Source organism: Ursus arctos, unplaced genomic scaffold (genome assembly GCF_023065955.2).
Source record: "Ursus arctos isolate Adak ecotype North America unplaced genomic scaffold, UrsArc2.0 scaffold_4, whole genome shotgun sequence".
Taxonomy (NCBI): domain Eukaryota; kingdom Metazoa; phylum Chordata; class Mammalia; order Carnivora; family Ursidae; genus Ursus; species Ursus arctos.
In genome coordinates, this window is record NW_026623056.1 from 27,285,133 (window position 1) to 27,306,175 (window position 21,043).

Genomic DNA, 21,043 nt, shown 5'->3' on the forward strand with positions numbered 1-21,043 from the left:
GATTGTAACAAATGTAGTGCTCTGGTGGGGCTGTCGGTAGGCGTGGGGGCTGTCAGTGTGCAGAGGCAGCGGCCGAATGAGAACTGTCTGCACTTTCTGCTCTGGGCTTTTGCCGTAAACCTAAAACCGCCCTTAAAAATAGTCTCTTTAGGGGCACCTGGGTGGCTCAGTCGGTTAAATGTCTGACTCTTGATTTTGGCTCAGGTCATGATCTCAGGGTCGTGAGATCGAGCCCCGTGTGGGACTCTGCGCTGGGCATGGAGCCTTAAGATTCTCTCTCCCTCTGCCCCCCTTCCTCGAGCGTACTGTCCCTCTCTCTCAAAAATATATGTGTATAATAAAGGTCTTAACCTTAAAAAAAGCCTCTTTTTAAAAAAATTTTTTTCATTTATTTATTTGCCAAAGAGAGAGGGAGAGAGCACAAGCAGGGGGAGCGGCAGGCAGAGGGAGAAGCCCGCTCACTGCCAAGCAAGGGGCCCGATGCGGGACTCAATCCCAGAACCCCGGGATCATGGCCTGAGCCGAAGGTAGATGCTTAACCAACTGAGCCACCCAGCATCCCCCCAAAAAACCTCTTTAAAAGGAAAAAAAAGTGAAAAGCTTCTGTTCCTCAAAAGACACTATAATAAAACAAAAAGGAGCAAAATAAGAGAAGATATTTGCAACACGTACATCCGCGCAGGATTGGAGTCCAGAATGCATGAAGCACTAGAGAAAAGTAAGAAACGAAGACGAGCAACACATCCACCCCCAGGTGTTTTGCAAGAGAAACCATGGTCAGCAAGCATATAAAGAGATGCTTAACTTCCTTAGGAATCGGGAAATTGAAGACGCAGGGAAATACCGTTTTATACCCACCGGATTGGCAAAGGCTTTTGAACAGTTAGGATTGTCTTGCCGTGCATGCTGCTGCCCGGGTTGCTGCTGCTGAGTCAAGACCCAGGTGGCACTTCCCTGGAGGGCACGTGGTGCGGGAGGTTCCGGGCGGCCACCGTTTGTCACGTCAGGAAGCCTGTAAGCAAGCCGTATAGCTTGCCAGTCAATGGATAAATTGCCGTCTATCATATAACGGAGCGAGAGAGCATGAAGAACCCTGCATTTTTTATCAGTTTGATCTTTGGTCAAATTCTTTACCTTTTCTGAGCTTCATCTGCGAAAGGGGGCTAATGCCTACCTCGTAGGCTGGTATTGAGGACTGGGGAAATAAGGCGGGTGCCATAGGGCCTGGCACGCTGCAGGTGCTCAGCGAACGTGGCCTCCTGTCCCTCTCCTTCCCCACCCCGTGTCTCGCACAGGCAAGCCTGGGTCCTGTCTGCCTCTCCCTGGCCAAGTGCAGACCACGCACCCACATGCCTGCCCCTGGAAGTGCTGCCTGTGTAAATCTGAGACCTGGTTTTCTGAGCGGACTGTAGAAGGGTCTGAGCCACTGTCCTGGAGTTTTACTGGCCCCTCCTGAGTGGTCAGAAGGCAGCTAGCTGTCACTCAGGCTGTCAAAAGATGGCCCCAGCTGACCCCACAGCTGTTGTGGAACCTGGCACTTGGTGCAGTGAGCTGGAGAATTTACTCTCTGCTGTGACCCCAAACCTCCCCTGGGCAGTAGACCAAGTTCAGTTTTAACTCAGTTTGCCCATCAAGCACAGGGAATATTATCCTCCTTGTGTGCCTAATTTTCCTGCTCTGTAAACTGACAGGCTTGGATGAGGCCATCTCTAAGTCCCTTCCCACGACAGATTCTGGATTTTTTGTAAGATGTCATTGGAACCTACAAAGTTAGCCCGTAGAGACACAGAGGTCCTGTTTTGCTTCGCTTAAATCCTAGAGCACCTAGTTCCCCAGCACCTGCAGGAATCCAATCTAGCGGAAGTGCAGGGAGAGGAAGTCTTGGGTCTTAGGAGCCCTGGAAGGACAGCGTGGAGCCCCGGGTGAGCCCTGGCTCTGTGAACCTACACAGGACTGTCCCCGGGGGCCCGGGGAGTGGGTACCACCACCGCTCTCAACACACCCAGTCTCTAAATCAGTAACTTCACCTTCATTTCCTTCATTTCCAAGGAAATGACCAGAAATATGGACAACAGTACATACATAAGGATGTTTATCACAGTATTGCTTAAAATATTGAAGAACTACAAGCAACCTAATGAAATAGAACGCTAGTTGAATAAATTTTGTTATGTCCATATGATTAAATTTCAGGAAGCCATTAAAAATCATGTTATAGGAGATTTTGGAAATACTTATAATGCATTAAGTGAAAAGGTAGTGTGTATAATTACACCTATTGAATGATATAAACTATAGATGGACAGACAGACATATACACATGTATATATTCAAGATACAGAAGGAAGTATATCATGTTATTAGCAGCAGTTGTCTCTGGGTAGTGGGGTGATGGTAATTTTTATTTCATTCTGAGTTTTTTCATGTAATATATGGGATATATTACATTTTTGCCTCTTCAGACTTTTCCATAAGTTCAAGAATTTTAATAAATATTTCCTTTATATGCAGAAAAACAACAAAATGTTGTTAAGATTTTTATTTTTAATTGTGGCAGATACTTTTAATAGTGGTAAAATACACACAACATAGAATTTATCATCTTAACCACTTCTAAGGGTAGAGTTCAGTAGTGGTTTTTTGCTGTTGTTATGTTTATTTTATTTTATTTTATTTTACTTTATCTTCTCATCATGATAAGTGTACTCTTTAGTCCCTGTCCTCTGTTTCCTCCCTCCCCCCCCACTCCACGTTCCCTCTGGTAGCCATCAGTTTGTTTTCTATAGTTACGAGTCTGTTTCTTGGTTTGTCTCTCTCTTTTTTTCCTTTGTTCATTTGTTTTGTTTCTTAAACTTCATATATGAGTGAGATCATATGGCATTTGTCTTTCTCTGACTGTCTTATTTCCTTAGTATTATACTATCTAGCTCCATCCATGTTGTTGCAAATGGCAAGATTTCATTCTTTTTTACGGCTGAAAAATATTCCAGTGTGTGTGTGTGTGTGTATCCCACCTCTTCTTTATCCATTCTTCAATCGATGGACACGTGAGCTGCTTCCATTGTAAATAATGGTGCTATAAATGTAGGGGTGCATGTATCTCTTTGAATTAGTGTTTTCCTATTTGGGGGGAAAATACCCAGCAGTGCTATTCCTGGATCATAGGGTAGTTCTATTTTTAATTGTTTTAGGAAACTCCATACCATTTTCCACAGTGGCTGCACCAGTTTGCATTCCCACCAACAGTGCACAAGGGTTCCTTTCTCTCCACATTCTCATAACACTTTTTGCTTCTTGGGTTTTTTATTTTAGCCAGTCCGACAGGTGTGAGGTGATATCTCATAGATAATTTTGATGTGCATTTCCCTGACGATGAGTGATGTTGAGCCTCTTTTCATGTCTCTGTTGGCCATCTGGATGTCTTTTTTGTAGAAATGTCTGTTCATGGCTTCTGCCCATTTTTAAATTGGATTATTTGATTTTTGGGTATTGAGTTGTATCAATTCTTTATATACTTTGGATACTAACCCTTTATCAGAAATGTCATTTGCAGGAGCACCTGGGTGTCTTAGTCAGTTAAGCCGGTGACTCTTGGTTTCGGCTCAGGTCATGATCTTATTAGTGTCCTGGGATCGAGCCCCGAGTTGCGTCCTGCATTGGGCTCCTCACTCAGCAGGGAGTCTGCTTGAGGATTCTCTCTCTCTCTCTCTCCCTGTGCCCTTCCCCCCATTTGTGCACTCTCTCTCTAAAATAAGTAAATAAATCTTTTTTTTTTTTTTTTGAGATTTTATCCATCCAGAGAGACAGCCAGCGAGAGAGGGAACACAAGCAGGGGGAGTGGGAGAGGAAGAAGCGGGCTCCCAGCGGAGGAGCCCGATGTGGGACTCGATCCCGGAACGCCGGGATCACGCCCTGAGCCGAAGGCAGACGCCCAACGACTGCGCTACCCAGGCGCCCCTAAAATAAGTAAATAAATCTTAAAAAAAAAAAAAAAAAGAAATGTCATTTGCAAAAATCTCCTCCCATTCCATAGGTTGCCTTTTAGTTTCGTTGATTGTTTCCTTTGCTGTGCAGAAGCTTTTGATTTTGATGTAGTCCCAATGGTTTACTTTTGCTTTTGTTTCCCTTGCTTCAGGAGACATGTCTAGAAAAATGTTGCTACAACTGATATCAGAGAAATTACTGCTTGTGCTCTCTTCAAGGATTTTTATGGTTTTAGTTTTCTCATTTAGATCTTTAATCCATTTTTAGTTTATTTTTGTGTATGGTGAAAGAAAATGGTCCAGTTCATTCTTCTGCATGTTGCTGTCCAGTTTCCCCAACACCATTTGTTGAAGAGACTTTTTCCCATTAGGTATTCTTTCCTCCTTTGTTGAAGATTAGTTGACCATATAATTGTGAGTTTAACTCTAGTTTTCTGTTCTGTTTTGTTGATCTATGTGTCTATTTTTATGCTAGTACTATACTGTTTTAATTACTACTGCCTTGTAATATAACTTGAAATCTGGGATTGTGATACCTCCAGTTTTGTTTTTCTTTTTCAAGATGGCTTTGGCCAGTCAAGGTCTTTTATGGTTCCACACAAATTTTAGGATTGTTGAGTTCAGTAGTATTAAGTACACTCATGTTGTTGTGTAACCAATCTCTAGAAGACTTTCATCTTGCAAAACTGAAACCCTATGCCCATTGAACAAGAACAATCCAGTCCCACCTCTGACAATCACTGTCGTACTCTCTGTCTATGAGTTTGACTACTCTGGGTGCCTCATATAAATGGACTCGGAGTATTTGCCCTTTCGTGACTGGCGTATTTCACTTGGCATAATGTCCTCCAGGTTCATCTTTGTTGTAGCATAGCATATATCTTAATTCCCTTCCTTTTAAGGCTGGATAATGTTCCGTGGGATGTGTACGCCATATTTGGTTTATCCATTTGTCTGTAGATGGATATTTGAGTAGCTTTCACCTTTTGGCTGTCGTAATATTACTGCTGTGAACGTGGTATACGCATCGCTCTTCAAGACACTAGCTTCAGTTCTTTCGGATACATACCCGGAAGTGGGATTGTTGGATCCTCTGGTATTTTTAACGCTCTGAGGAACCACCCCACTGTTTTCCACAGCGGCCGCAGCATTTTACTTTCCACCAACAGTGCGCAAGGGTTCCAATTTCTCTCCATATCCTGGCACGTGTTATTTTCCGTGTTTTTGATAGTAGCCAAAAAATATCATTTTTAAAGAGGGCAGGCCAAGCTGAAATTCTGCCTCTACCCTCTGAGCGCCAGATACTGATTCCTGGGCCCAGCACAAAGGGGATACACAGAGGCTCATTACAAAGCCCCAGCTTCCCTAGAGCTTAAGGCCCCGCCCGGTGACCTGTCTTGGCTGTGACCCATCACTCAGGATGCCGCTGGAGGGACCTGGCCGCACGCCCTAAACTCACTTCGGAGAAGGGGCGTTCAGGAAGTCCTCATGCCAGAGCTCAAGCTGCAGAGGACGGTTTGTAAGCCTTCCTGTAACTCAGGGCTGTGAAGGGCTGAGTGCAGGCCTGACCTGGCAAGTGCGGCACGGTTAACCATGACACGCTTCTGGTTTCCTTACCTCTGGCGTCACTGCCAGGAGAATCCCATGCCTAGCCTTGTGTCCTGGCCTGGCGTCTGGGGCTGAAGCTAAAGGAGTGGGGCTGGGCTGCCCCCAGTCAGAGCTGCTCCCAAAGGCAGTGCACGGAAACGGAGGTCCTCAACCAAACTGGGGCATTGGCAGGGATCTGTTCTTGGGCTCTGAGGAGGGTCAAAATAAGTCAGGAGTGGGCAGCAGAGCAGTGGGCGGGAAGCGGCAGTGTCAGCCCTGCGCATCTCCGCACCCGTGAGAGGGCCTCCCGGGTGACTGGCGCCCTAGTGATGTGGAGCATCACAGAACTTTCTGGTTTTGCCCTGAAATAGCTGGAGGCAGAGGGATGGCCTTGACCTCTGGAGGGCCCAACCAGCCCAAGGATTTCACTTGATTTCCCACTTCTATGCTGGTACCAAATAAAGATTTATGTGTACAGTGTAGTTTATTACAGACCCTATTTCAGTTTCCGTCCACGGCATCTGTCTCTGAGAACAGTGTCCCTGGAGCTTCCTTTATTCGGGCTTGCTAGTATCAGTGGCTCCCATCCCTTCTCTTGGCTCGTGAACCTTCTTGCTGGTGGTTTGTGGTGAGCAGAAGACACAGCGAGGGACAGGCCATCGTCAGCCACCCTGAGACAATTGCAGGGCAGCTCTTTCTCACGGTGGGGAAATGGCTGTCCATTTCAGCTTGTGGAAACCCATCGTCACCCCCAGTGACGAGTCTCCTCAGGCAGAAGTGAGGAGCTGTGACACATGGTCACTAGCATGGAGGAGGCCTGCGGGCCCATCTCCCACAGGGTCTGCCCTGTGCCCACTTCCCCCAGAGGCAGCAGCTGCTGTCTCTGCAGGATCTGACTGGCCAGCGTGGGGGTCGTGGAATGGTGGCACCCAGGGCCGGCCGCATGGGCATGTGACCTGTACATCGCAAAGGGCCCCGTGCTCAAAACAGCCCCACATTTGCTTTAAGGCTCTGTTGTTGCTGAAACTCTAATTTTTTTTTTTTTTTTTTTTGCAAGGGGCCCCACAAGTTATATAGCTGGTTCTGGGAGCCCCTTTTCCACAGCAGCCCTGGAGAACTGCTCCTTAGGGAAGGAATGATAAGACCGCACCATGCCCAGAGAGCATGTGCCGCCTCTGAAGTCCCCGCATCTTGGATTATCACGGCGCATCGCTCACCATGCCCTGCCTCGTTTTAGAGGTATGTGGCTGCTCGCGCCATCCTGCAGCTAGACCCTAAACTCCCCGTGCGTAAGACCAGGCCTCGCAGCAGCAGAGTGCCCGGCACGTGGTAGATGCGCGGTAAGGGTGAGCCGAAGTAACGACCGAGGACTTCAAGCCAAGTCAGTGTTTTAGTGGCAAAGGAAAACAAAACAGAGGACTCCGGATTATCGAGTTAGATTTTGTGAGGAAAGTGTGTGGGAAATAGGCAAAACCAGGGGTGGTCCATGGCTGAATTTCCACACTGCTGTGTCGCTAGCCGGGCACGGATATTATCAAACACCTGCTGTTTCCGGGCACTGTGCTCGGTGCCCTAATCCACCATCTACTCGATCCTACGGCCTCTCAAGGCTTGGGAGGCCGGGAGAGCTCGTAGCTCGCCCAATGCCGACGGGAGAAGAATGGGGATTTGCACGCAGGTCTGTTCGATCTCAAAGGCCTCGCTCCTGGTGTCTTGATCCTGGGGAAGGGTCGGAGATCAGTAACTCAGTGAAGGAGGATAGCTTCTTCTATGGCGCCAACAGCTTGGGAGTATCTGCGGTAGAGCCTGTGAGATCCTGACTCAGACGTATTCCTGCGCAGCGTGCGGAGCGGGCCGAGACTCTCCTTCCGGTCTGCAGTGTGGGAGAAACACGGGCAGCTGCCTCGGGCGGTTGCTGTGTAGATAGAAGGAGGCAGTTAGTGATGATTGCAGCGATGGCCTCAAGGGTCTCGGATGGCCGGTCTCTAGCGGGGGCCTCCCTGTTTTCTGGAGACTCTTTCAGCTCCACTTTGGAATATTAATTTAGTCTTTACCGGAAGTGTTTGCCAGTCAGGGTCTCAGGTCTGGCCGCGGTTGCCTTCCCAATATCCATTTCCCCTTCTTCCCCTTGGAGCAGCCCCTGCCTTGGCTCAGCCTTGGCAAGCCTGCGCTCTGCGTCCCCTGCCTGCCTGTGACTGGGGGTGACCACAGGACCTGTTCTGGCCCGTGGGACCCAAGTGGAAGGAACCTCCTAGGACAGGTTGCCTGGCTCCGTTCCCTTCTCTCTCTCTCCCTACTTTGAAAAGGTTCCTGATACTCGAAACCGTGGTAACTATTTCCACAGAAAAAGCCAAGAGAACCACGGAGATGCCAGCCCCAACACCACTGAGCACCAGACCCACCCGCTTTCAGATGTTTTCTTCTGTGAAACAAAGGAACCCCTATTTGTTCAAGTACCTGCAAGGCAGGTTTTGTGCTGCTCGCAGCCCTGTTCTCAGCTGACTGAGGAGAGGCACTTCCTGCTGCTTTCACGCTTGGTCAGGGCTGATGGGATGCCCTTAGGCCTTCCAGAAACTCAGCGTCAGCAGGACCTCTCCTCTCCTTTTGTAGAGTTTTGTTAGACTGTTTTGTGCTCTGGGAGCCTGGAGGGCATCGCTGTCTTTCTCCAACTGCTCCTAGTTTGCCCCACGGTTCTGTTCCCTCTTCTACTCTGACTTCAATTTCCCATATCCTTTGATGAGTCCGCTCCTTGCAAAATCAGCTTCCTATCGGACACACTGAGTCAGTGTCCCCCCCACACATCATGTGGCCCATAAACACCACACACACACACACACACACACACACACACACACACACCTCTCATCATACACCTGTCTCCTGGCCTTTTGGTCTTTTTTTTTTTTTTTAAGATTTTATTTATTTATTTGACGGAGAGAGAGACAGCCAGCGAGAGAGGGAACACAAGCAGGGGGAGTGGGAGAGGAAGAAGCAGTCTCCTAGCGGAGGAGCCTGATGCGGGGCTCGATCCCAGAACGCTGGGATAACGCCCTGAGCCGAAGGCAGATGCTTAACGACTGCGCCACCCAGGCGCCCTGGCCTTTTGGTCTTTTACATTTTTCTTCATGATATATGGAGAGCCACAGATCCGAAACCCAGCGTCCTGATTATGCTTCTGCCCAATTCCATCTGCTCTTGCCAGATGGAGTGTTCTTAATCCACATATAATTTTAGAGTCAGGAGACGTTGCCTCAGGGAACAGACACCCTCACCAGTGCACAGGGAGCCGGTCCTTTCTTCCTCCCAGCTAAGCCCAGCTGGCCTTCCCCAGGGGACACATGCCAAGGAGGGGACAGAGCAGAGCCTCTCCAGGACTCTCAGTTGCAGCACTGACCTTGGAGGCCAGAACTCCCAGGCCACCCTGAGGGCTATTTGGGGATGCGTCCCCAGGCTCCACCCCCACGTGAGCGTGGGCTGAGCTGGCCAGAGTAGATGATACTCGAGGGAATCACCTGTTTTCTCTGCCTAGGCTCACTCCTACTGAGACAATGCTGCACTTCTGGCTGAAGGAGACCCTGACCACGCAGGGAGTCCCCAGCCCTCCCCAGGGCAGGAAAAGGGGGTGGTAGCTTTGCCACTGAAAGGAGGAGTCTGTAAGGAGCTCCTGGGGGGCGTGGCTCACTGCAAGGGGTGGAGGATCCCCTCATTTTTGTAGGAACGGCTACCTGCCTGGCTGACCGACTGGGTTGTAGGACCTGGGCTTTCCTGGGGACCAGCAGCTCTGGCTCCTGACCCACACGGGCATGCACCCTCATCCTTGCAGAAGCTCCGAAAGCTTTCCCGGCTTCCCTGACTCCTGCCCCACAGGCACCTCTCCTGTCCTGGGGAGCCTTGCAGGGGTGTGGCTGGGAGATGGGTAATTAAGACTTTCTTCTGGGTGTCAGGACTCTGTGGGCTCACAGTCCCCCCCTTGGGCACTCATGGCTCAGGGGGGATCAGCTTGTGGTCAGCCAGGTCAGCCCCTGCAGGGCATGGCTGAACGCCAAGAAAGGAGCAACGGGAGGGAGTACCCCAACTTTAAAGCTTCCAGACCTGCGTTGAGGTCTCAGACTCCATGAGGAGGGCCCTAGTATGTTTTTGAGAGGCCACATTCTGGGCTCAGAAGTCCTGAGTGAGTGAGACCTGGCCATTTGACCTTGAGCCAGTTACCGCAGCTCTCAGAATCTTGGAAGCCTGCTTCTGTGTGGAAGTGCCCTGCGTACTTGACAGGTCGCAGAGGAGGATTTCTCTAGCCGGGGGCTGCGTCTCTTGTCCACCTCCCCACAGTGGGGCTCCCTCCTCTCCCGTGTTCTTTCCGTAGGCCCTGGAAATACTTTCCTGTGGAAGCCTCGGCAGAACCGACCCAACACAGTAAGCCGAGCCTGCAGCCCACATTGATATTTTCTGCGGTAAACTCTCTGAAAGAGATTTAAGAAAGTTGCTTTATAAATTATTTGGCTAGAAATAACATTGAAGGTTGATTGGTTGATTTTTCAATGATTGTGGTGTATATTGGAAATTCTTGGAAAGCAAGAAAAGCTACAAAGAATTCTCAGTTGATGCCACTATACTGAATGAATGAGTTTGCAAGCCACTTAATGGGCCATGCGGTGGGGGCATTTACACCACGGAAACCGGCAAGAACCTAAAGTAATGTAGTGTGAATTCACAGCTCCCCACCCCCAATCAATTTACCCCCACCCGTGGGAAATTGTTTGCTTGTTTGTTTGTTTTAAATCTTCCTGGGTGGTTCAAATGTGTAGCCACTGAACTGGGCTGGGAGTTCACTGCTCTGGGCCCTGACAAGGACAGCGGCTCAGCAGGACGGCAGACCCGACCCGATGCCAGGAGGAAGGATGAATTCTTGCAGGATAGAGGAAGTACTCCCATGGGGAGGTGCTCCCTGCCACCCACCTTAGGCCTTGTTCTGTTGAGTCCTAATTTAGATCAAGGCCTGGACAAAAAGGGTCTAATCTCTCTTTGTTTTTGTATTTGCGCTGGAATCAGTTGGTTTGTTTTTATTGTTTTACTGCTGGCCTTTCACTCAGTAACAGCCCAGTTATCTTGTTTATTGTACTTCTCTTTTTATCTCCCACTGTTAGCAGGTCCTGTTGGCAAGCAGAGCTGTGGAGGCCTGGACAGAAGTTTGCAGCAAGTTCTCGAGGCTCTGCCGGCCTTCCTACTTCTGCAGCAGGTGGCCTGGGGGAAGTCCTTGATCTTGAACCCGGACAATTAGGGTCTGCGGGTGGTCCTGCTTTCAAAGTGAACTCCCCAGGATCCTGGCCTTTCCAGCTGAGTAAGTGTGTGAGCCCAGGGGGCTTCCTGAAAAGCAGGCTGCTGACCTGCCCCACGATGCCCCCAGCCCTCAGAAGCAGGGGAAATGGGGCGGGGGTGAGGGCTACCACCAGGGGAAGAAGGGCTGATCAAGCGTAGCCCCTTTGAGTGGAATACCAGGGACCAAAGGAACAAACCAGCTGTATGTGTTTCAATGGGAGAACTCTCAAAATGTGCTGTGGGGTAAAAAAAAAAAAAAAAAAAATGCAAGTTGCCAAACCATATGTGATACATGATGCCATCTCTGTAAAAACACTCCCCCCCCAAACACAATACAATATATTTGTGTGGGCTTGTATATAAATAAAGGAATGGAGGTGTCTCTATTTTTTAAAGTTTTGGGGCATACATAGCAAACCCAAGTTCTGATGGGAAGTGATGGGCAAAGAAACTTGAGGTTTACCAGTAATGTCCGGATTTTTTTAAAGAAAATCAGTTTACATATGTAATTCAGCTTTTGTCATATTTCAGAATTACATATGTAATTCTTTTTTTAAAAATCTAATTTTTTGTGTGTAAAGGCGAAGCGTAGGACTTGGAGTCTGAGGGTGTGGATGGAAGCCCTCCTCCACCCCTGTCACCCCCAGATACCGCCCGGCCACCAGAGCCATTGTGAGCCCCCTGCCTTGACTTACTGCCTGGGTAAAATGGGCATGAAGATAAAAATAGTAACTCAAGACGGCTTCCTAAAGAAGTAAGCGGCCTGGTGGAGAAAGATATATATATCTAGTTATAATTAGCGTTTTGTTTCTAAAAACAATTTAGAGATTTTACAAAGACAGGCTCAAAATAAAATCCAAGGTCTCTTCCCAAGGGCAGAGAAAACAGAGCAGTTTTGAAGGAGCCACGGTGAGTTTCCTAAGAATAGGTCATGTCAGACTAACATTACTTCCTTTGTTCACAGGAGAAGAGGGGAAGGGAAAGAAGCAAAGGTTTATGCTTTAACTGTGCCCCAGGCTCTGTGCTGGGTGCACTCAGAGTTCACAACACCCTGAGAGTTGGGTTTCTCATTTTACAGATGCGGAAGCCTGAAAAGGGTTGAGTCAAAGAACATGCCTCAGGGGACACTGAAGATCTGAATTCAGATCTAGATTCGCCCAGATCCCCAGCCCCTAACAGCAGTAGCAGCAGCAGGAGCAACGGCCACAACAGCCACTTCTATCCTGGGCTGTCATTTCATCCTCCTGAGCATGCTAAGTTTTATCACTCACATTTTACAGGTGAAGAAAATGGGGTGTAAGAGAGGTTGAATAAGCTAGCCCAAAGTCACAGTCCCATTCCAAAGTCCAAGCTCTTAACCATGCTACTCTATGGCCTCCCTCCTCCAACTACCCCCTTCCTACCCCCCAGGAGATCCTGGCCTCCCCCAGGGGGAGAGTCGATCACATCTCTGAAAAGTGGAAAGAGATAGGGCAGCCCACATACAGCTCCTGGTGGCAACCGCCACTCTAGACTGTGTGAGTGGATCAGGTTAACTGCTTATGGGGGTTGGGGTGCGTGGACTCCCAGGGCCATCTGGATTGTAGCAAAGCTCTGACAGAGGTGCTCTGTAGAGCTTGGAGGTCAAGAAGGAGATGTGATAGATGACGGCTGACACCACTTGTTGCAGATTGAACTGTGACCCCCAAAAAGATACGTTGGAAGTCCTCACCCCTGGTACCCGTGAATGTCACCTTATTTGGAAATAGGGTCTTTGTTGATGTCATGTAGTTAGGATGAACCATACTGGAACACGGTGAGCACTAAATCCCATGCCTGGTATCATATAAGAAGAGGGAAATTTGGACACAGAAACACATAGAAGATACACACGGAGGGAAGAATGCCACGTGAAGATGGAGGCAGAGAAAGCCAAGGAATGTCAAAGATTGCCAACCACCAAGAAAGGCTAGGAAGAGGCAAGGAAAGGTTCTTCTCTAGAGTCTAGGGAGCGTGGCCCTACCAATGCCTCAACTTAGGACCTCCAGCCTCCAGAACTGTGAGAGAATGAATTTCTGTTGTTTTAAGCTCCTCAGTTTGTGGTAGTGTGTTTTGGTAGCCCTAGGAAACTAAAACAACTTGGTTGCTCCATAGCTGATTGCGTAATCCCAAGATATCATGTGGACTTGGGTAGTAGGACAGAGGGCTTTATCCTTGACCCTAATTTATCCTATTATCCTCTGGGATGAAAATCAAGAGTAGGTCTGCCAATCAAATAGGTGGAATCATGCAAAACCCGGAGTACTTAGTACTGAAGATAGGATCTATTTTCAAAAACACCTCAACAAACTGCAGTAATGGGTCAAATTTTATAAGCTGAAATTTAACAAAGACAAATTCCTTTGTTTAGGTTCAAAGAACCAATTGCATGAATGCAGAATGAGGAACCCCTGGCTTAATGACAGCTCATATCCTGAAAGTTCCTTGGCCAAGGTGAGTACGAGCCAACAACGCATTGTAGTCACGACAAAAGCTAACGCACCTGTTAGGTGCTGCGCTGACCAGGGGAAATGAGACGGGCCACCCATGGGCATCGGGTCAGGCCACATCTGGAGCTTCATTCAATCTGGGTACCATGTTTTAGTATTTGACGCTACTCAGCATCTGGGGAAAGAGAGCCAGGAAGGTGAGGGGTCTAGAAACGGTCATGCAAGGAAACTCGGGGAATCTAGGCTTGTTCGCCTGGAGACAAGAAGATGTGGAAACATGGGACATGTCTTTACATACTGAATGGCTCTTGTGAAGCAGAGGGACCCAGGCCAGTTATACAGTATTCTAGGAGGAGGTTCCTGAGTCGCGGCTCCTCGCTGCTGATGGCAAGCAGCAGTCTCAGGCTTCAAGCGAGGGCACACTGTTGGTTTTGCAGCATTCATCCTCTCTTTTTCTAGTAACAACACCCAGGTTTCCTTTGCGAGACCATTTTAGCCTCGCTTTGTCCATGGTTCTAGGGGTGGGCCTGTGACTCAGGCCTGGCCTAGTGCTCCATCTCTTCGACCACGGTAATCTGTTCAGGGATGGGCGTGTGACCCAAGCCAGATCAGTGAGTGACTATCCCTGGCATTTTGTGGCAACTACCAAGCAGAGACCGTCTCCTTCTACTAGGATCACGAAACCGGCAGGATCGAAACCCAGAGAGCTGGTTGCGGGACACAAGCTTGCCAAGGTGTGAGAGGAGCCAGCTTGAGAATGAAGTCAACACAGGATATAGAGCCAAGAAATGGAGACAGAAAGGTCTCTGCTGGTGCCACGTAAACACCTGGATCCAGCCATGACTGAAGCTTGTTTGTGACACGACACAACACAATCCCCTTTTATGCGCTCACCAGTTTGAGTGGAGGCTTTGTCATCTGCAGTCAAGTGTCCTAACATGTCATATCTACCTGTGAGTATGGCAGGCTGTCTGATGAAGATGTCACACGGAGGAAATAGTAATGGTTGACACTTACTGAGCATCTTCTATACGTAGAAATTGTGGTAGACTTCTACTTTTTTTTTAATTTTTAAAAAGATTTTATTTATTCACTCGAGAGAGAGAGGCAAGCAAGCACGAGTGGGGGGGAGGGCAGAGGGAGAGGGAGAAGCAGACTCCCTGCTGAGCAGTGACCGGGGCTCCATCCCAGGACCCAGAGATCATGACCTGAGCCCAAGGCAGATGCTTAACCATCTGAGCCACCCAGGTGCCCCAGTAGGCTTTTATTTAAGTTTAATTTTAAAAAGCATTATACTTACACATAGTTCGATGAGTTAAATGGTTCTGTGAGCCTTGGTATGAAAAACAGTTATCTCTTACAACTCAGACCCCATTTCCAACTCCTCAGAGGCAACCACTTTCCACTTTTCCAGCTAATTTTTGTCTATTCTCACTATGGAAGATTAGTATTTAGCTCATTTGGCTCTCTGCGTCCCCACCACACAACACACTTCCCATCCCCCCTTCCTCCCAATTTAGTTACCTTGTAATTTTCTTTAGATCAACATTCAGTGTTTATGTTTTTGACTTTGTAAACTCTAGTCACAGCTTACGTAGTGTACTACCATTACGTTTTCCTGTACAACATCTTGTTTTTGCTGGAGTTAATAATTACATTACTTTTCTCATTTGCTTAGTATTCCATATATCTGTTACTAAGTCAGTCCCCACCACACCCCCATTTGTGTATAAATCTCCAGTCATATGCTCATCACACTAGCTGGTCTCAGAGTTGCGTCTTCCTGAACAGAACCATCCCTCGGTCAGCCTTCTGACCTGCTCGGGTCTGCACTGGTCCCCCTCCAGGCCTCTGCCCAGCTGCTGTCCTGGGCTCTTTCCTCACCGTCAGGTGAGGCAGTCCCTTTGCTCCTCCCTTTATTGGCCCTCAGTTCCTGAATCTCATTCCTTCTTCTTTCTTGGTTTACATTCCTGCTTTGGCAGAGCCCACCCTTGCGTAGCTTCCTGAGACAATGGATGGGGGCGCAGAAGGCAAATTTTTAAGATCTTTTCAGAAAATGTTTCACACTCCCACTTCGTCACTGGGGGTCGGGTATCATTTTCCCTCAGAATTTTGAAGAACTGCTTCCACCATGTTCTAACTTCCAGGGTTGCTGTTGAGAGGGCTGATGCCAGTCTGAGTCAAAAGCCTTTCTTATGTAACTTTTATCTCATTTATTTTTTTAAGTTTTTTTTTTTCATCCGCAAAACTCGTAGTATCTTTTCGTTGTCCCCCGTGAACTGCCCTAGCTGATCCAAAGATGAACACGTCAGTCCCCACGGAGATCGAAGGCCAATGGGGAAGATGTATATTAGTTATGAGTGTAACATATTTCCCCCAAAGTTAAAGGTTTAAAACAACAATCATTTGTTCTGTCAGTTTCTGTGGGTCAGGAACCTGGGGACAGCTTAGCCAAGTGCTTCTAACAATAAAACCGACCAACCCACCATAAAGCCAACCAAGCATCAACAGGTGTTGTGGTCACCTCAGAGGCTCGGCTGAGGAAGAATCTGCTTCCAGCTCACTCACATGGCCGTGGACTCACCTCAAGTCCCTACTGACTGTTGGCTAGAGACATCTGTCCCTTACCTCACGGGCCCCACCCGAGGACTGTGTCACGTGGCAGCTTGCTTCCACCAGAGTGAGGCTCTGAGAGAGGGAAAGAGCGCAACCAAGTCAGAAGCCACAGACAGTCTTTTTGGAACCAATCTCAGAAGTGATTTCCCTTAACTTCTGCCGGATTCTGGTCAGTGAAAGGAAGTTACTGAGCCCAGCTCACGCTCAAGGGGAGGGCATTGCACAGGAGAGACACCGAGAAGCAAGGATCATGTGAGCCATCCTATCAGAGCCTGCCGACCACAAAGGGCAAATGGGTAGTTAGCACATATGTGGCGACTACTGGGAGAGGCCAGGGCAGGCTCTCGCAGGAGCTCCAGAGAAGAAATACTAGCCTCTGCCTGAGGAGATCAGGGAGGGCTTCCCAGAAGCAGCAGCTTTGGGTTGAGACTTGGAAGATGAGTGGGAGATGTCCCAGGTGGCCGAGAAGGTATAAGAGCATCCCAGGCAAAGGAAAAGTATGTGTGAAATCAGATGTGTGAGAAGTCTTGGGTTCTGGAAGCAAGACAGCAGAGGATAAGATGCAAGGCTAAGGTGGGAAAGGCCCGCTCCCGCCGGACTTGCATGCTCTCCCAAGGAGTTGGTGCTTTATCTTGGAGGCTCTGGGGAGCCAGGCCTAGCTTTCAGGAGAGTGAGATGACCAGATTCGTGTTTGAGCTGGCTACGTGGAGGACGGCAGGAGCCCAGGTGGGAGGCAGGGGACCAGTGAGGAGGCTGTGGCAGGTGCCCAGGTGAGTGTGGGGCCTGATCTGGCGTGAGGTAAACGTGACCAAGGGGGCCTTTACGCTGTCAGTGGAAAGGGATCCAGCCTGTGTGTGTGAATGGAGGGGAGGGAGTGAGGGGGAAACAGGAATGAGTGGAGGGAGGGGACTCCACGGATGCCTGTCGACTGGCTAGGCCAGTGGGGAGCGGGCCGCGCCTTGCTTCTGCCTCATGGCGGCGTTGGCGGGTTGGCCCAGTAACCTTGGGAGCCTGGGAAGAGAGTCAGGGAGGAGATGTCCACCACCCCTTTGGGTCCCTGGTTTGGCCCCATGTGTGAGTCCTGTTGGTGGTTGTTCTTCTATACCTCTTCGATGCCCCCCCATCTGTGGCTTGCAGCCAAGGCTCAGCGCCGGACCCGGGGCGGAGAACTCTCCAGGGGCTTCGCAAATCCTCCCTCGAAGCCACTCCAGCCGCTGGCAGAGTTGGACTCACCCTTGCCCTTCTGAAGTTCATGAAAGACCTTTCAGGCTTGACCTAACTGTCACTGATCTCCCAGCTTCATCACCTGCTCCTTCTCTACGTGACTGTGGGCAAGTGAGTCACTTCTCAGTCTTCTGTCTGTAAGATGAGGAGGCTGGGCCAGCTGCTCAGCAGAGTGTGCACTGGCTTGCTGGGATTCCATCTCCCACCCACCTCTCTGGCTTCTGTGGGCCCCGGGCTGTTTCTGGAACGTGCATTCCAGCCATCCTGATGGCTGTCTGCATTCCCTCCTTCCTTCTGCTCAGGCCTGTCCTGGGGAGCTGTCGAGGCTGCAATGAGCATAGTTCCTCATCTTGATTCTGCAAACCTTTTTTTTAAATTTGGTCTTTTTGCCAGCTGAGCAATGAGGTGCTAATATCTGGGTGTCCTGGCCTGGGATCTGTCCAGCACACCATGAACTATCAGTGGGATGGTCTTCCAGAAGTCATACAGTCCACCCCTCCGCTCTGGGCATGCCTATTTTATTCATCACAGATAATCTTTAATTAGGTACAGAAGAAACCCGTGTGCAACATATATTTTGCAGATCTCAATGGTGAAGTTCTTTCTTTGATTTAGCCTAAATCCTTCAGGAAGCCTTAGACCAGAACAGAGCTACATTCCCAGGGTTCCTGGGTAGAAGACTCACACTGGGTCCTGTCCCACTCAGCTTTTCTGCTCCAGAAGTGGGGGCTCAGGTCTCCAGGTGCGAAGGGAACCCCATCCTCTTCCCTCCCACCCTCTCTGCCTAGGCCTAGCCAACACCTGTGTGGGGCCAGGGCTGCAGTTGCCCTTGGCACCCAGGAGGGCTAGGGTGTTATGTAACTGGTCTTGACCAGACATTCTGGTTCCACAGGTACAGCCTGCAAGTTAAAAATTGTTCTAGAAATGCAGTGCAGCTGCCTAAACACACAGTCCTAGAGGAGGAGGCCAGGGGACAGAGGCCATAGTCAGCAGAAGGATGTGTTTTCCGTGGTGACGTTGGGCCCAAGCGCTTTGACCCCAAGGAAAACATCACACTCGGGGACATGCCTGTGCCCCAGAAATAGGTCTTGCGGCCTCACAGCCTCCAAGCCCTTTTCTCTCGAGCTCCTCTGTCTCCCTCTGGCCACCCCCACCACCCACGGTGAGAAAGTGGCTCTGGCCCCGCCTCCTCATAATCCTGTCTGGTCTCCACCTGTGCCTCCACTAAGTCTTGCTTTTTCTGGGCTTTGTTGTCGTCTTGCTCCATTTCCATACTCTCAGGCTCCTCTGACCTTCCTTTACTTCCTTTCTGGTCCCTTCTCTTCTTTGTTTTCCTTTTCTCCCCCCTTGCCTCTGCTCTCTTCTACCCACCAAGTATGGGGGATGGGAATTCCTTTCTCCCCTCCTTAAACTCTGGTCCCTCCACGGGTGACCTTGGGGAAGTTCCTTTACCTCTCAGCCTCTGTGAAACAGGAACAACCCACTGGATTCTCTGCCTCACAAAACGGTTGTAAAAATCGAAGAGGTGACGCTGCCTTCCGTGCACATGTGTAAGGACCTTAAAGCTTTTGTTCTTAGATTCATTTATTATGTTTTTATTAAGCACCTACAGTTTACCAGACACTAGGGTACGTCCCGGGGTATGCAATGAGGAACGAAAGACATCGATGGGCTGGTGTCATCAGAATTACATGGGGGGGGCGCCTGGGTGGCACAGCGGTTAAACGTCTGCCTTCGGCTCAGGGCGTGATCCCGGCGTTATGGGATCGAGCCCCACATCAGGCTCTTCTGCTATGAGCCTGCTTCTTCCTCTCCCACTCCCCCTTCTTGTGTTCCCTCTCTCGCTGCCTGTCTCTATCTCTGTCGAATAAATAAATAAAATCTTAAAAAAAAAAAAAAAGAATTACATGGGGGGCTTCAAAAAAGACAGCCCCCCAACCTCTGCGCAGACCTCCAGGGTCAGAATCTGCAAAGACAGGGCCCCAGGAGGCAGGGGAGTGTCTGTGTTTTTATGGCTTCTCTGCCGGGCCTGAGCCCCAGGTCTGGAAGCCAGTGTGTTGGTGAGGGAAGGCGCTGAGGGAGTAGAGGAGGGGGGGCAAAGCCAGAAGGCACTTCGGGAAGACTCAGATCGCCAGGGTGGGGAGGAAGGTGGAGGAAGCTGGTTCAAGGCAATTACAAGAGGGCATTTTTCTCCTGCTTCTTGACTCCGTCTGCCCTTGTACATCCGTTTCCAGGTTGGCTAGCGACTGAGAGCCTATAATAATAGATTCTTCTAAAAAGTAATAAAAAGAACCGCAAAGGAAATACGGTAGCTCTAATCATTTCTCCATAACAGGTGGCCTTCTCCCCTCATCTAGGATATTTTATAGGATTTTTTTGCTCACAGATCAGCCTTTTCCTATTTGTTTTCTCTAGAGAGTCTATTTTTTTTAAGATCTTTTTTATTTTAAAGATTTATTTATTTTGAGAGAGAGAGAGAGAGAGGGAGGGAGAAGGGGAGGGGCAGAGGGAGAGAATCTTTCAAGCAGACTCCCCGCTGGGCACGGAGCCTGAGGCGAGGCTCAGTTCCAGGACCCATGAGATCACGACCTGAGCTGAATCCAAGAGTCCGAGGCTTAACCAGCCGAGCCACCCAGGTGCCCCAAGATTTATGTTTAAATGATCTCTACACCCAACGTGGAGCTCAGACTTACAACCCCAGGATCAAGAGTCACAGGCTTCACTGACTGAGCCAGCCAGGTGCCCTGATAGTTCATTCTAAAAGTAGGCATATGGTTTCCACTTTGTTCTTGGTGTATGTGTAGGTAAAAAAAAAAAAAAAAAAAAAAAAGTTTGTTTCTTCAAATTTTAGTGACATTTATTCTGATGTTGATGAAGCAGTTATTAAGTCTTAACTGCCTAGAAATTTAAATTTATGCCCTTTAAGAAATGAGCAGAGGGGCACCTGGGTGGTTCAGTCGGTTAAGTGTCTGCCTTCAGCTCAGGTCTTGATCTCAGGGTCCTGGGATGGGTCCAGGGTCGGGCTCCCTGCTCAGCGGGGAGTCTGCTTCTCCCTCTCACTCTCCCTCTGTGCTCTCTCTCTCTCTTTCAAATAAATAAATAAATATTAAAAAAAGAAGAAAGAAAGAAAGAAAGAAAGAAAGAAAGAAAGAAAGAAAGAAAGGAAGAAAGAAAAAAAGAAAGAAAGAAAGAAGCAGAGGGGCACCTGGCTGGCTGGGTCGGTAGGGCATCTGACTCTTGATCTCGGAGTCGTGAGTACAAGCCCCATGCTAGGCATAGAGATTACTTAAAAAAAAAAATTAAAAAAATAAAAATAAAAATAAATGAGCAGAAAAAAAAGACAAAGATCTAACATCTCCAACCTCGATGATTTTTATACATTTTTAAAAAAAATTTTAGAAGGGTCCTTTGGGAACCATAACCTGATGTTCAGCAACTCCCTCATTCTACGACAGTGTCTTTTTCCTTCTGTTAAATTTGTTAAAATGAGTATCTGTAGTTTTAAATCGTTATCAGTGATTTTGTTTTTTGTCCCACAGTTGTTTGAGGAGCCAGTCACCGTGGACGGGAAGAGCCATGGACAAAACGGACGGAAGTCCTTATGGAGTTTACCCTCCAGCTGGGAAGGGGTAAGAAGCCAGATGAACCAGATGCAGTAAGAGTACGATGAGTGTGGGAGGTAGTAATAAAATGCTATGGAGAAAAAACAAGAATTGAGGATGAAAAATAGAAAATAAGAGTCACCAAGATGGGATGGGAATTTTAGGGAGGGAAGCCTGCAATACCTCACGAGAAGATAGGTATTTAGACTTTTCACCCCACAAGATTCAAAGATAGGCAAAGGCAGAGAGA

At 48.8% G+C, this 21,043-nt stretch overlaps 1 protein-coding gene across 1 annotated transcript in view; it reads left to right on the forward strand.

Annotated features, from left to right (window-relative positions):
* ZDHHC19 (zinc finger DHHC-type palmitoyltransferase 19) overlaps positions 1-20,820 on the forward strand; it is a 46,434-nt gene extending 25,614 nt beyond the window's left edge. The window contains exons 3-7 of the transcript XR_008957256.1: positions 9,931-9,980; positions 10,712-10,905; positions 13,273-13,355; positions 14,025-14,304; positions 20,731-20,820. The gene's annotated coding sequence lies outside the window, so the exon portion shown is untranslated. The remainder of the gene's footprint in view (positions 1-9,930; positions 9,981-10,711; positions 10,906-13,272; positions 13,356-14,024; positions 14,305-20,730) is intronic.
* Positions 20,821-21,043: the final 223 nt, after the last annotated feature.